Source organism: Nicotiana attenuata, chromosome 2 (assembly GCF_001879085.1).
Source record: "Nicotiana attenuata strain UT chromosome 2, NIATTr2, whole genome shotgun sequence".
Lineage (NCBI taxonomy): Eukaryota > Viridiplantae > Streptophyta > Magnoliopsida > Solanales > Solanaceae > Nicotiana > Nicotiana attenuata.
In genome coordinates this window covers 12,115,768-12,129,256 of record NC_031990.1, presented here as the reverse complement: position 1 = coordinate 12,129,256, position 13,489 = coordinate 12,115,768, and positions in this window count along the sequence as shown.

The following is a 13,489-nucleotide window of genomic DNA, read 5'->3' as shown; positions in this document are numbered from 1 at the left end:
CTAGGGTCATATGCTCCCTGCAATGTATTCCTAAACCCTTGACCCCTTTGTGTGAAAATGCTGATTGTTAGCTTTGCTACTACTGTTTTTTACCCTTACCCCTCTCTATTCTTCACTCATTTTTAAATCTCTATTTCTGCACTTCCACTATACTCTTAGACTTAGATTCTGCCCCTCTTGTGCGAGCCTTGCCTTGGGACCCATGAGCTCCCTCTGAACTTGGACACATAAGGGCTGGCCCTTCCACACTACACTCATCTCTATCTGGTTATGCAAACTTGGGTGTAAGCACTGCCCGGGGTCCCTTGAGACCCTTAGGGAACTTTGACACACCCACGTCTGAGAAAAGCTTTGAAACAAGTTGGCATTTGAGGTGTTTTGTTCCATAACTCAGAGAGGAAGTCAGAATTAGGCTTCCTATGGTTGTAACTTCTTCTTTTTTACATTTTTTGATGTAATTCATTATTTTGGTCTGTAATAATTTGTGATAAACATTTGGGGTTGGTTAGTGAAAAAGGGCTGAGTTATTGTGCATGCTTAACTATTAGAGGGGTAGAGATCATGCCTTTAGGACCTGTTTATTTTTTTCTGTATGATTAACTCAGTATTTAGATAATATGCCTATAGGACTTGTCCTTAAAGTTTGCATGTTTAACTCTGCATTTAGAGAACCTGTCTATAGGACCTGTTTTAAATTCTGTATTTAGACAACATGCCTATAGGATTTGTCTTAAGTTCTGCATGTTTATTACCATATTTAGAGACCATGTTCTTAGGATCCTATTGGTTATAATCTGGCATCTAAAATCAGTACCATTTTTCATAGAAATCATGCCTATAGGAATTTCAAGTAAAATCATGCCTATTTCGTTTTACGTTCAACAGATATCATGTCTATAGAAATTAAAATCAGCAATAATAGATATCATGTCTATAGGATTTAAAATCAGCAATAATAGATGCCATCATCTGAAACCAGTATAGTCTAAAATCAGACTAACTCTCACTGTTCTGAACTAATTTTCAACGACTCTTTCCCTTCCTATTAATACGGTTTAGAAAGCATGTTTATAGGATCTTAAATCGTTTATTCTAGAATTTGTTACTGCTTTGCCCCATTCTGAATTGGTAATAGATATCATGTTAATAGGATCTCACCCAAACACCTAGGCAAGCCTTAGGTGATAACAATAATAAAACTGAATCCGCCTTTGTTAATTAGTAATTGCTACAACCAGCAGGCAGGCCTGATTCGGACTTCTTATCTGAGTTATGTAATAAATTGGTCTGCTTCAACAACTGAAACTCCCTTTGCCTTAGTATTTTAGATTCGGACCTTGATTGTTGTTTAAGTCATGCTATTTATGTGCTTTGCTTGAGGAGGTATACATGAGCCTTTTTGGGTGTTTACATGTTCCCCCATTAATGTGCAGTCCTATGTGTTTTGTATGTCGCCCTAGCTTTTTCACATTGTGAAACCTCAAAGTCAGCCTAATATCCCTCCCCTTTAGGAATAGTAGTCCTAAGTGCCTCCAGGACCGATAGGAATGGGACGGGTAATAACATGCAATAGTGGTCGAGACCAATCTGCGCTTTAGCACCTCGACGGGGTGGGAAGGGTAGATATGGATATGATGACCGGTGCGCTAATACCATGTGTAGCCCCTCTCTCGAGGAGTGATTACCGGGTATTGCATTGATGTGATCCATATTGCAAATAAACCTAGGACCTCCCCTTCCCCTTTCTTTCCTTCAAATATTTACAGAATTGTAACTTCTTTTCAAAATCAACCCTTTAATGATTGCTTTGCAAACTCTGTTTTACTTTTATCACTTCCAAACACTTGTGTATTGAAATCCCCTCTTATTTGAGCCTTATTTGTTTACTTGTTAATTGCACAAATTCACAAAGAACTGTCTGGCCGGGAACCACACTAGTGGATCCTGAGGGGTTCCTAACACCTTCCCCTTGGGATAATTTCAAGCCCTTACCCTATCTCTGGTTATCAAAATATAGTTGTAGTTGAACCTTATAGGTGTCCTAATGCACCTTAAATCATTAGGTGGCGACTCTTCAAATGCAAAACCCAGTTCCAAAATGCATAAGTTGTCCTATGCCCAAAATGTCACAAACCCGATTTTCCGACGAAAAGAGGGAAAAGGGGGCGCGACATAAAGCACGAAGGGTGATGCCGTGCGTGAGTTTGAGAGCGTTAATGCACGAAGGGTGATGTCGTGCTGATATTGTGAGGTAAAAGCACTAAGGGTGATGTCGTGCCGCACGATGTACAATGTCGTTCCATGATATGAGTGATAATGCACGAAGGATAATTCTTTACCATGATTATGTGAGGTAAAAGCACGAAGGGTGATGCCGTGCCAATTATATTGATTCTTATGGTGAGGACGAGAGTAAAAGCACGAAGGATGATGTCGTGCACTTGTCTTTGGTTTTCCTGATTCTTGCTGATAATTGAATTGTGGTGTTACATTTATCTATTGGTTTTCTGTTGTTACTTGATGTTCCCCGCAGCATGTTTCCCCCTCCTATCCTTAACTGTAAATTTCTGCCTTTATTTTTCCCGTTGTATATGATTTAACTGCACAGGTTTATTTGGTAGTCTTGTCCTAGCCTCGTCACTACTTCGCCAAGGTTAGGCTAGGCACTTACCAGCACGTGGGGTCGGTTGTGCGGATACTACACTCTGCACTGTGTGCAGATCCCGGTGCTGCAGCTTTTGGACCGCAGTGAGGTTGCTGCCTTCAGTCCATCAGGCGATCCGAGGTAGTCTTGCAGGCGTCCGCAAGCCTTGGCGTCTCCTTCTATCTTTCCATACTGTTTCTTTTATGTATTTCAGAAACAGCTTTGTATTTATCTTTCGAACCCCTATTTGTAGTATTCCTAGACAGTCTGTAAGATTCTGACACCAGTTCTGGGTAGCTTATGTTTATGGAATTGTATCGGTATTATTTTAAGTTGTTACATTTCATTCTTCCATTTTATTACTTCCGCTATTTATATAATGTTAATTCACAACTGCTAAAGGATTAAAAATGGATAAAGGTAAAATATTTGGAACGATTGGCTTGCCTAGCTTTCACTAGTAGGCGCCATCACGACTCTCGAGGGTGGGGAAATTCGGGTCGTGACATATAAAGACACAAAGATTTTCACAGTAATGTCTCAAGGCTACTTCAGGATTACGAAATACTCATGCGAAGAAAGAAAGCAATTTAAACACTTAAACTGACATGTTCCAACTAAGTGATAAGAGATTAGACCTTAAGCATTCATATCTATCTTAGTTAAAATCATCGAATAACCGTTGTTAATTAAGCGAATTTTTTGAGATGTAGTTCGCCAATCATTGAAATAGTGAAGTAATTTGCCTGAGAGGAGGAAATAAGCGTTAAAGGCAGAGAACCATCGGACAAAACCTAAAACCAAGAGGTCATTGCGTTTGATCTCTGGGTAAAGAATCCTCATGACGAATCTTCTGAAAAACTCCATGCATGTTTTGATTTGATGGATCATGAGAGGATTTGAGCGATTTGAAGTTGCATCTTTAAGCTAGTGTTCCAAATTTGAGGGATTTTAAAATGAAGCGATGAAACGGAGAAGGTATCGGCGAGATTCACGGCTGGGGAAGCCAAAAGGCATGATTTCGGTCAAGATTCGTGACCTTGCACGAATTTGTGCAAGATTTTAAAGACTGATATTGTAGAAGGCTAGAGAGAACAGAGGAAATAGGGGAAAGAAGAGGCGGGCGGTCTCTGATGAAATGATATAGAGTTAGGGGTTTCCTTGGGGTTAAAAATGCGAGATTGGATCCGAGCCGTTTGATAATTTGATCAACGGCCTGATTTTTAGGGAGATAAAGATTTTATAAAATGCTAAAAATACTAAAATAGGCAACCGTTGAATCTCTCTGATCGGACGGTTGAGCATGAATCTTGAATGGTTAAAGAATAAAAGGAAAAGGGAGATTAAAGTTAGACCGTTGATGAAATATATCAACGGTCCAGATCTGTTGTGCTTTCTTTGTGACTGAGGGAGGCAAGTGACATGGCGCGATTTCATTGGTTTGGAGGGGAGGTCATGGATTGCCAAATGAAAGGGAATGGGGTTGTTTGGACCGGGTACTTTTTTGGATTGGTCTTAGCATTTGGGCCAAAATGAATTTAAAAAATGGTCATATTGTATTTAATAGAGAATTGCAGTTATAGCCTTTAACCATTTTCATCCTTTTAAAAATTAAATTACATAAACTTAATTGTTTTCAATAAAATTATAATTATCATATACACTACTAATATCATAAAATTATAAAATTACTCTATTTTTCAAACTGTAAGATTAGTTTCGAATTATTGAAATGATAGACCAATTAACTAAAATCGAATAATTAATCAAACTAATTGCAAGACCTATGTAATATATATAAGGTTATTTTATTAATCGTAAAATAGCAAGTATGATAGATTTAAGTTTATTGTTCTAATGGTTTAATACTAGGCCCTTGGGTTATTTTGGCACTAAAAATGATTTCTCTTATACTCTTTTTATGCTTTGTACAATATTGGATCATCAGCCTAGTCTGTTTGCTTTGATAATTCTTGAGCTTGTGATGTAGCCTGTATGGCCTTGAATCTTACATTAACGATGCTTAATATGTCTAACATCTTTTTGTTATTTTTTTCAATGATACCAAAAGGGGAAGATGGGGTTGGGGCTGTTGTGAATGTGTCTGTTAGTGGTGTAATGGTGCATGTTGATCTCGACTTGTTGTGGTTACCTGGTTCTAGTGTATACAAAGTTTTTCATCATCAAAAAGAGAAATTTTGTTGAATATTGAGAGTTTGGTTATTAACAAAGTTTATTCATATGCAATGTTCGAAGAACCAGGTCCTCAACATCGCTACTTAACTGTTCTAAGAACCAGCTCCTCAAGGTAAAGGACCAGCTCCTAAAGGTTGATAATTGTACGTCTTTGCAAGTCACTAACATTATCTGAAAGTTACCCAGGTCCGAGTTTGGTGGACGAAGGTTGCTACACATGATAAGGGTTATTACCCAAGAAGATACAAATAAATCAGTAAGAGACAAGAGTTTCAAGACTTGTAGAGTCCTTGGAACAATAATGGTCCGATCAAACAAGAAGCTGACTATGCATAGGACTCCTAGAAGTTCTTGGATTCCAGGAGTTTAAATACAATCGATTTGGACTTCTGAGGATATTTTTTCACACTCTATCTGAAGAACTACATTTTGCACACTCTATCGAGTACCAGTGTTGTGCTCTTCATGATTCAGTCTAGTGAATGTGTTTTGGAAAATTGAGTTGTAACCAAAGAGTCACAAAAAATTAGTGAGTTGGAGTGACTATTTGGTTTATGGGTTAGACTAACTTGTAAATCAAATAATCGCAGTACGTGTACTGGAGAATATTGAATTATAGTCTTGTAATCGACATATTTTGGCTCATTGTTCTAGTGGAGTTGAAGTTGAAATCCTATGCAGCAGGTCGTAGTTTTTGCATCTTTTGAGCCGGGTGATTTTCCACGTAAAATCGTTGTGCTTACTTTACTGCTTATTTTACTTCACGTTTAAGGAACACGGTAACGAATCAAATTCTTTATTAATTCATATAGGCACTCAATTTAACATTTACTTTCTTATAACTCCATACCCGATCAAACTAAGACACATAGGGCTCGTTTGGTACGAGGGATAAGGGATAAATAATCCCGGGATTAAATTTGTGATGAGCTTAATCCACGTTTGGTTGGGATAAAATCGTGGTATAACTAATCTCAGAATTAGTTATTGGGGGATTGTAGTGTTCTTTTATCCCCATGGGAGGGTGGGACAACTAATCCCTAGATAATTAATTATGAGATAAATTGTTTCCTATCAAACGACCCCATAGTAAATTAAAGAGATTCTTTCTAGTACATGCAACAATTCCCTGTGTTCACATTTAGTTGTCAAGTAGTTTGAGGCCATAAGTGCTTCACTTTAGGTATAATGACTTGTACGCGTGGTTAGAATTGAATTACGAGAGGTTCGGAGTTCATTTCGAAAGAGAATTCCCATTTCGAAAGCTTTAAGTTGGAAAAATTGACTAAGATTGGATTTTTGAGTAAACGACCTCGGAATCGGAATTCGAAGGTTCCGACAGGTTTGTATGATGATTTCGGACTTGGGCGTATGTCCGGATCGGGTTTTGGAAGGTCCGAGAAAGTTTCGGCACCTATTGTGGAAGTTAGCATTTTTGAAAGAATTTCATAAGTTTGGGTTGAAGTGCATTTCGGAGTTATCGATGTCCGTTTGGGATTCTGAGTCTGGGAATAGCTCCGTATGGTGATGCCGGTGTTGGAAACGCGATCGGAAGTGAATTCGGAGGTCCATGAGTCATTTTGGAGTCATTTGGCTAAAGATAAAAATCTGAAGGTTTTGAGGAGTTTGACCGGATGTGGACTTTTTGATATCGGGGTCAGATTCCGATTCCGGAAGTTGGAGTAGGTCCGTAATGTCGAATATGACTTGTGTGCCAAATTTGAGGTCAATCGGGCGTGATTTGATAGGTTTCGGCATCGAATATAGAAGTTAGAAATTCTAAACTTCATTAAGCTTGGATTGGAGTGAGAACCATGGTTTTAGCATTGTTTGATGTGATTTGAGGCCTCGAGCAGGTCCGTGTTATGTTATGGGACTTTTTGATATGTTTGGACGGGACCCCGGGGGCCTCGGGTGTGTTTCGGGATGGTTTCGGATTATTCGGGCTGTTTTGCAATGGCTAATGCTGGTGTCTGGTGTTAGTCTTCGCGTCCGCGATGGTCCCCTCACGTTCGCGAAGAAGGATTTGGCTTCTTGGATTTTGTTCAACGCGTTCGCGAAGTGAGTCTCGCGTTCGCGAAGAAGAAGAATTTCTGTTGCGCACGTCTTACTTCGGAGGCTCATATCTCACAATATACAAGGTATTTGGAGATGGTCCAAAAATGAAAGTTGTAGCCCTTTGTGTCTAGTTTTAGGAAAGGTAAACTATTTAGCATTTGGATTTGTGTACAAACAAGTATGGCTGGTGCACTACAGGCTGTCTGCGAAGATGAAGAAGAAATTTGTGTTGCAAAGGGCTGACTTTGGCAGCTTATTTCTCAAAATCTGTAAGGAATCGGGAGATGACCAAAACATGAAAGTTATAGATCCTGGTGTCTTGTTTCAAAACATCAAAACCATATTGTCATTTGGAGCTTTGTACAAAAATTTATGGCCATTATACTAGAGGCTGTCTGAGAAGAGTTTGAAAAATAGTTTTTGGAAATTTTCTTCTTCGCGAACGCGACGGGGGTCTCGCGAACGCGAAGAAGAATCGTTTGGGCAGTGTATAAGTGAAATGAAATGGGTTTGGCTCATTTCATCTCATTTCCTCCATGGGAGCCGACCTAGGAGCGATTTTGGACCTCCATTTTCATCATCCATATCAAGATAAGTGATTCCCACCTATTGCAAGTTAATTACTTGGATTATATCTAGATTTTAATATGAAAAATCATGGGAAATTAGTGAAAATTGGAGTTTTGAAGAAAAACCTAGAAATTTGGTATTCTTGGATTTTGACCACGATTTGGGCACGAAATTGGGAGTAAATTATATATTTGAGTTCGTGAGGTTATGGGTAGACTTTATCTTCGAAAAATTTCGGAACCCGGGCACGTGAGTCCGAGGGCAATTTTGTCAACTTTTCGAGCGGAGTTGGGAATTTATATAAATTGAATTGTTATGAGTGTTTGAGTATATACTTATGGGTTTGCACAATTAATGACTAGTTTTGGAGCGCGGTTTGAGTCGTCGGAAGAGCTTGGAAGCCGGATATGGAACTTCTGAGCGAGGTAAGTCTCCTTTCTAACCTTGTAAGAGGGAATTAACCCCATAGGTGAACTGAATGATTATGTGCTTCTATTTGTGGGGGTTTACGTACGCACGAGGTGACGAGAGTCCGTACGTAGCTACTAGCTAGGCCTATGTCCGGATAGTTTTAGGCTTACATCATGCCTTGTTGATATTGTTATTGATTTACATATTGCTTGCCTTGAGAGGTAGCGAGATTGAGTTTGTTTATTATATGTTTTGACAATAGTGAAATTGAAGAATATAAGATTTAAAAGGTTTCATTTGAACTTCGTATTTTCGAAAATAATTGGGAAATATTATAATAGCTTAAGGATATCTATGTGTAACCGCGTCGCAGATGTGTTTCGCGAGCGGGGTAATTTCCTTAAAAATCTACAAGCTGAATTTCCCTTATTTTAAAAAGAAGCAAGAAAGAGATATGATTTAGATGTTAAAATTATGTTTGACCGCGTCGCAAGTATGATCCGCGAGCGTGGTGATTCCTTAAATTTATATTTGACCGCGTCGCATGTATGATTCGCGAGCGGGGTATTTCCTTCTACTACTCTATGGGATCGGGCCGTTAGCCTCGGCAGGATTTATGTACCACACTCTTATGCGATCGGGCACTCTTATGGGATTGGGCCATTTGCCTCAGCAGGATTTGTGTACCACACTCTCATGGGAGCGGGCCGTTTGCCTCGGCGGGTTAATAGATGCATCTATAGTTTGCGCCTTTCGACCCTCGGCAGTGCATAGTTTACTTTTATGTTGGATCAGGCCATACGCCTCGGCATTTCCTATATATATACATCATTCTTATGGAATTATTGCGTAATATTTGGCTAGAAGCCGGTGTATCTTAGGGTTTTTCCCTAATTTGATTTATGACAACCTCTTGATGATATCCACTATATCTATAATTATGCTCTGGTTACGGAGGGAACTTGCTGGCTGAGAGCTTGAGTAAAATTATAAAGAAGGGAATTGTATCACGTATTTTATACTTGCTTATTCCATATATTTACTCTGTTTCATATTTATTCACTTTATTATTGTACCTGATATTATTAGACCACTAGTAAGTGTCGAAGTCGACCTCTCATCACTACTTCTTTGAGGTTAGACGGGATACTTACTGGGTACACGTTGTTTTCGTACTCATGCTACGCTTGCTGTGCATTTTTGTTGCACAGGCACAGGTATGTCCAGTGGCCTCGTTGGGCGCAGCGGCATGGTTGATACGGAGACTTAGGTGAGCTGCATCTCTCGAGACGACCCACGGCCAGCAGAGTCTCCTTCAGAGTATTGTATTGTATTTTTTTTTCTGTCCAATTTGTATTCCGGACACTTATTGTATCACATTTACTTCCTAAAAACTGCTCATGCACTTGTGACACCGGATTCTGGGATGATGATGGGGTACTCAGTATTAAATTGTAAACATTCCTTCATTTACTCTGTAAAGATTATCTTTACTAGTTAAACGGAGGAAAATCATAGTTTTCAAAATTATTAAAACGAGAACTAAATTAACTTCTTGGTGTTGGCTTGCCTGACAGTGGTGTACGGCGCCATCACGGCCCTAAGTGGGTTTTGGGTCGTGACAACATGGTATCAGAGCACTACGTTCCCTTAGGTCTCACGAGTCATGAGCAAGTCTAGTAGAGTCTTGTGAATCGGTACGGAGACATCTGTACTTATCTTCGAGAGGCTACAAAGCTGTTAGGAGCACTCCCCTTCTTGATTCCTCATCGTGCGGTTTGATTCCTTTGAGTCTTATGCCCTTGTTTCCTTCCTACTCAATCTTATGCGATGCGAAGTGCTTATTATAAATCGGGAATTGAGGAATTGAAATGGTACTGCAGATGTGGTGCGGGATGTTTCCTCCTTCGTATTTGACTGGGCGGCGAAGGATGAGGAAGGGCATGTGGAAAGTGTCTTGTGGTGATTAAACTCCTAGAAGGCCAAGTGTGGGAAACAGGAGTCGAGTAGTTGCTTAAAGGAGTGAGTTTGACCAAAGTGGGAGAGTGGCAGAGCAGCACAGGGGTTCTGTGGTAGGATGACTACGTGCCTTGGGAGGAGTTTAGAGTGAATTGGGATTCACGATGGTCAGTGACTGGGTCTACGGGCTCGATTCGAAATGTTGGTTATTATACGGCAGAAGATTTGATGCAGTGAAAAGGAGTTGCTGGATATGAAGAAGGATACAACATGACTTTGGATTGGAATGTATTGTTGCACCTTTAGTTGATGTCCATGAGGAGTGAATGGACTTGTGCAGCTAGTGAGTGAGCATGGGCTCAGGATGAATTACTAATTTCGTAGTAGTTGGGCAGTGCAGCGTCGTTGGGAGATGTCGGCATGTAATTTCCACAGGTGGGTTATCTCCTGTGAGCAGGTCAGCGGTCGCGTGGCTGGCAAAGTTTCAACGAAGGATTTTATTGGCTATCCAGTAAGAGGTCGAATATGTGGATGTTGCTAGAGATTCAGAGTGTTCATGAAATGCTAACGGAAAGATTTCGAGGAATTTGGCGGTTTGATTGCGCAAGATCATGTCAATAAGAGATAAAGGACCTTGGTGGGTTCTAGGGTTGTGTAATAGTAGCTTCAAGCTAAGTGGGAGAGTCCCACCGCCTACGATTGGGTTGCATGGTCATCTATTTATGAGATTTTTGGTTATTGGTATATTGGCGGGTTATTATGACTATGGAAGAGGGTCATCAATAGTGATTTGAGCAAAGAATTTGACGAATGCGTGCTATAATTGGCCTTATTGATTATATTCGGGACCAAGTCATAGTGGGTGGCTCTCAATAACGATCCTAGTGTATTCAAAGGTTAAGGTGTGGTGCCTAAGGATTTCGCGTCCATAAGTATGGTTAAGAATCGAGCTTTTGCAGCGGATTATGAAAAGAGGCTTGGAATGTTCTATGATATCTTCGGCTTGCAGTGTAACATTTAGGGAAAATGAGCGAAAATGACTTCGGATTCATAGAGGAAATTTAGAATGGGTGTCCCAGTTGAAGATACTAATGTGTGTGCAAGGAAGGTATGAAAGGGTTTATGGGTTTGGAGACGGCATGGTCTCGTGGAATGGGGTCACCCAAGATGGTGCGAGTTAGGTTTGTGATGAGAAGATTGGAGCTATGGTTATCTCTAAGGCAAGTTAAGGACGAATTAAAAGAGGTTAGATTGGTTGGCCATGGTTGAATTGGCATACTGGCGGCAGTGATCAGTTCCTTCAGCGTGATTAAGTTATGCATGTGATTTATGACGGTACATGTAAGGCTTGACGGCCGTAATTGATTTTATTCGGAAGTATTCCAGTATTATGGCATGTTATGTGTAGGCAGATCTCGGAAGGGTTATGTTAGTCTAGCCGCTACTTGAAGATTTGCTTGTGCTACAGTTATGAGGATTCACTAGCATGTTGCTATGGTCCTCCTAAAATGAGTTAAGTGAAAAGTTCCTATAGGATCAAGTATTAATCTATTAGTGGTTCAGGAGTTACGATGAGAATCTTGTACTATCGCATATTGGCATGTTAGGTGCAGTGAGTGGTGTGGAATTTGAAAGCAAGAATCAAGGTTGCAGTTCGGTACTGACAAGGATGCCACGAGCTCGGATGGGCAGGAAAGGTATTTGAATGTTTAGAGTAAGCTGGCATTGTCTTCAGCGTCACTTGAGATCGGTGTTTTGTGAAAAATGCTTTGCATTCTGGTTATGGATTCTTAATCGCTTTACAGTGTTAGTGCGGCCTGTGGTATGGATGTGCAGACTTGTTATCTGGTGCGGAAGGTGAAGGTCGTGGGAGCGTGCCCCACTGGGAGATTGTATAAGTGTGGTATGTAGTCACTTGATTGATTGAAGAATTAAACCAAGTATGAAGATTGTGGTGATATCGTTAATTTGAGAATTTATGCCTGGAGGGCACTCGGTTTATTGGGTTGTGGACTGTGGGGGTCTGCTCCGGTCGTGACGGATGTTCTTGTGAGTTATGGGGAAAAGGGGTTATGATGAACCCTTGGAAGGTTATTAGCCTAGTATGGTGCGGTCAGAATCGGCTCGAGGTGGGTGGATTTAAATATGAATATGTGCCCTATATCAGGCCAGATGTGTATATTTCAGCATAGCACTCCTTATGGAGGAGTATTTGGACGTTGGATGTTATCTCGTCTTCGGCTATTTTGTGTAATATTACATTGTGTCGTGTGAGCTGTGAGACGGCTTGATAATTTCTTATGTAGTGAGGTTTCGCGTAGAGATGATATTATGTGAGCATGATGGCTCTTGAGATTCAGATCATATATCGCACCTCAGTTGTGCTTAAGTTTTGTAGCGTATGGCGCTATCTGTCTCCCCAGGGATGGCATTATGCACTTAGCGTGCTTGTGACCGATATTCGGTATTTAGTAGTAATGAGCAATTTAGCTCGGTATGTATCTCCTTATGTGAATTTTATGTATGGATCGGGTGGCACGCCGCCACGGGTATGTTGTTTGGATCGGGTTGCACGCCGCAACAATGTGATGTTGAATACAGTTTTCATATTTTATCTTTTGTGTGTTTTGTTTCTCATTTTCTAACAAAAGCTCATATTAGTTGCGTGTGTTGAGTAGTCCCTTCCAGAGTTCGTTTTCCTTATGTATCATGTTCGTGTTTTTAGCCTATTGGCACGTTGTGGCATCATATGGGACTTTTGGTCATGTCCAGAGTGACGTATTTCCTGAGCAATTCGTACTGGGTGAGACGGGATTATTGGACCTAGGATCTATGCGATCGGATTATATGAAGTATATTAAAGAGCAAAGATCATTATTTGGTTCAGAATGAGGTGATGGTTCTTGTCATGAGTATAGACTCAATGAATTATTGACTCGGCAGTTGGTTATGAATTTCTAGACGTATCTTCCATAAGAGTGCAACAAGACTTATATATGTCAAGAGATGCATTGGGAGCATCAGGTTCGTGGAATTTCGGCTATTATGATCAGAGAATGTTATTATGATCCTTTGAATGAAGTGGTGTAGGGTGTGAATTCAGCAAAGGCATGCAATCAGGTATCGGTGCATCGTGTGGTGATTGATACGGTGTTCATATGTTAGGAACAGGCCTGGCAGAGAATTCCGGATGTTGAAACTGGGCTCTAAGGCTTATTCGCCTAAATAAAAGAGAATATCTTCAGATTTGATCGAGTTTATGTGCACAACTGAGTTGTGGTAGCACGAGTAGGTACACGAGGTGTTAAACAATGATTTCAGACAACTTCAGTATAGTTCTCGGCACGTTCGAGGACGAACGTATATTAAGTGGGAGAGAATGTAACGACCCGACCGGTCATTTTGAGCTCTAGCGCGTCGTTCAGCAGTTTGAGGCCATAAGTGATTCCCACCTATTGCAAGTTAATTACTTGGATTATATCCAGATTTTAACATGGAAAATCATGGGAAATTAGTGAAAATTGGAGTTTTGAAGAAAAACCTAGAAATTTGGTATTCTTGGATTTTGACCACGATTTGGGCACGAAATTGGGAGTGAATTATATATTTGAGTTTGTGAGGTTATGGGTAGACTTTATCTTTGAAAAATTT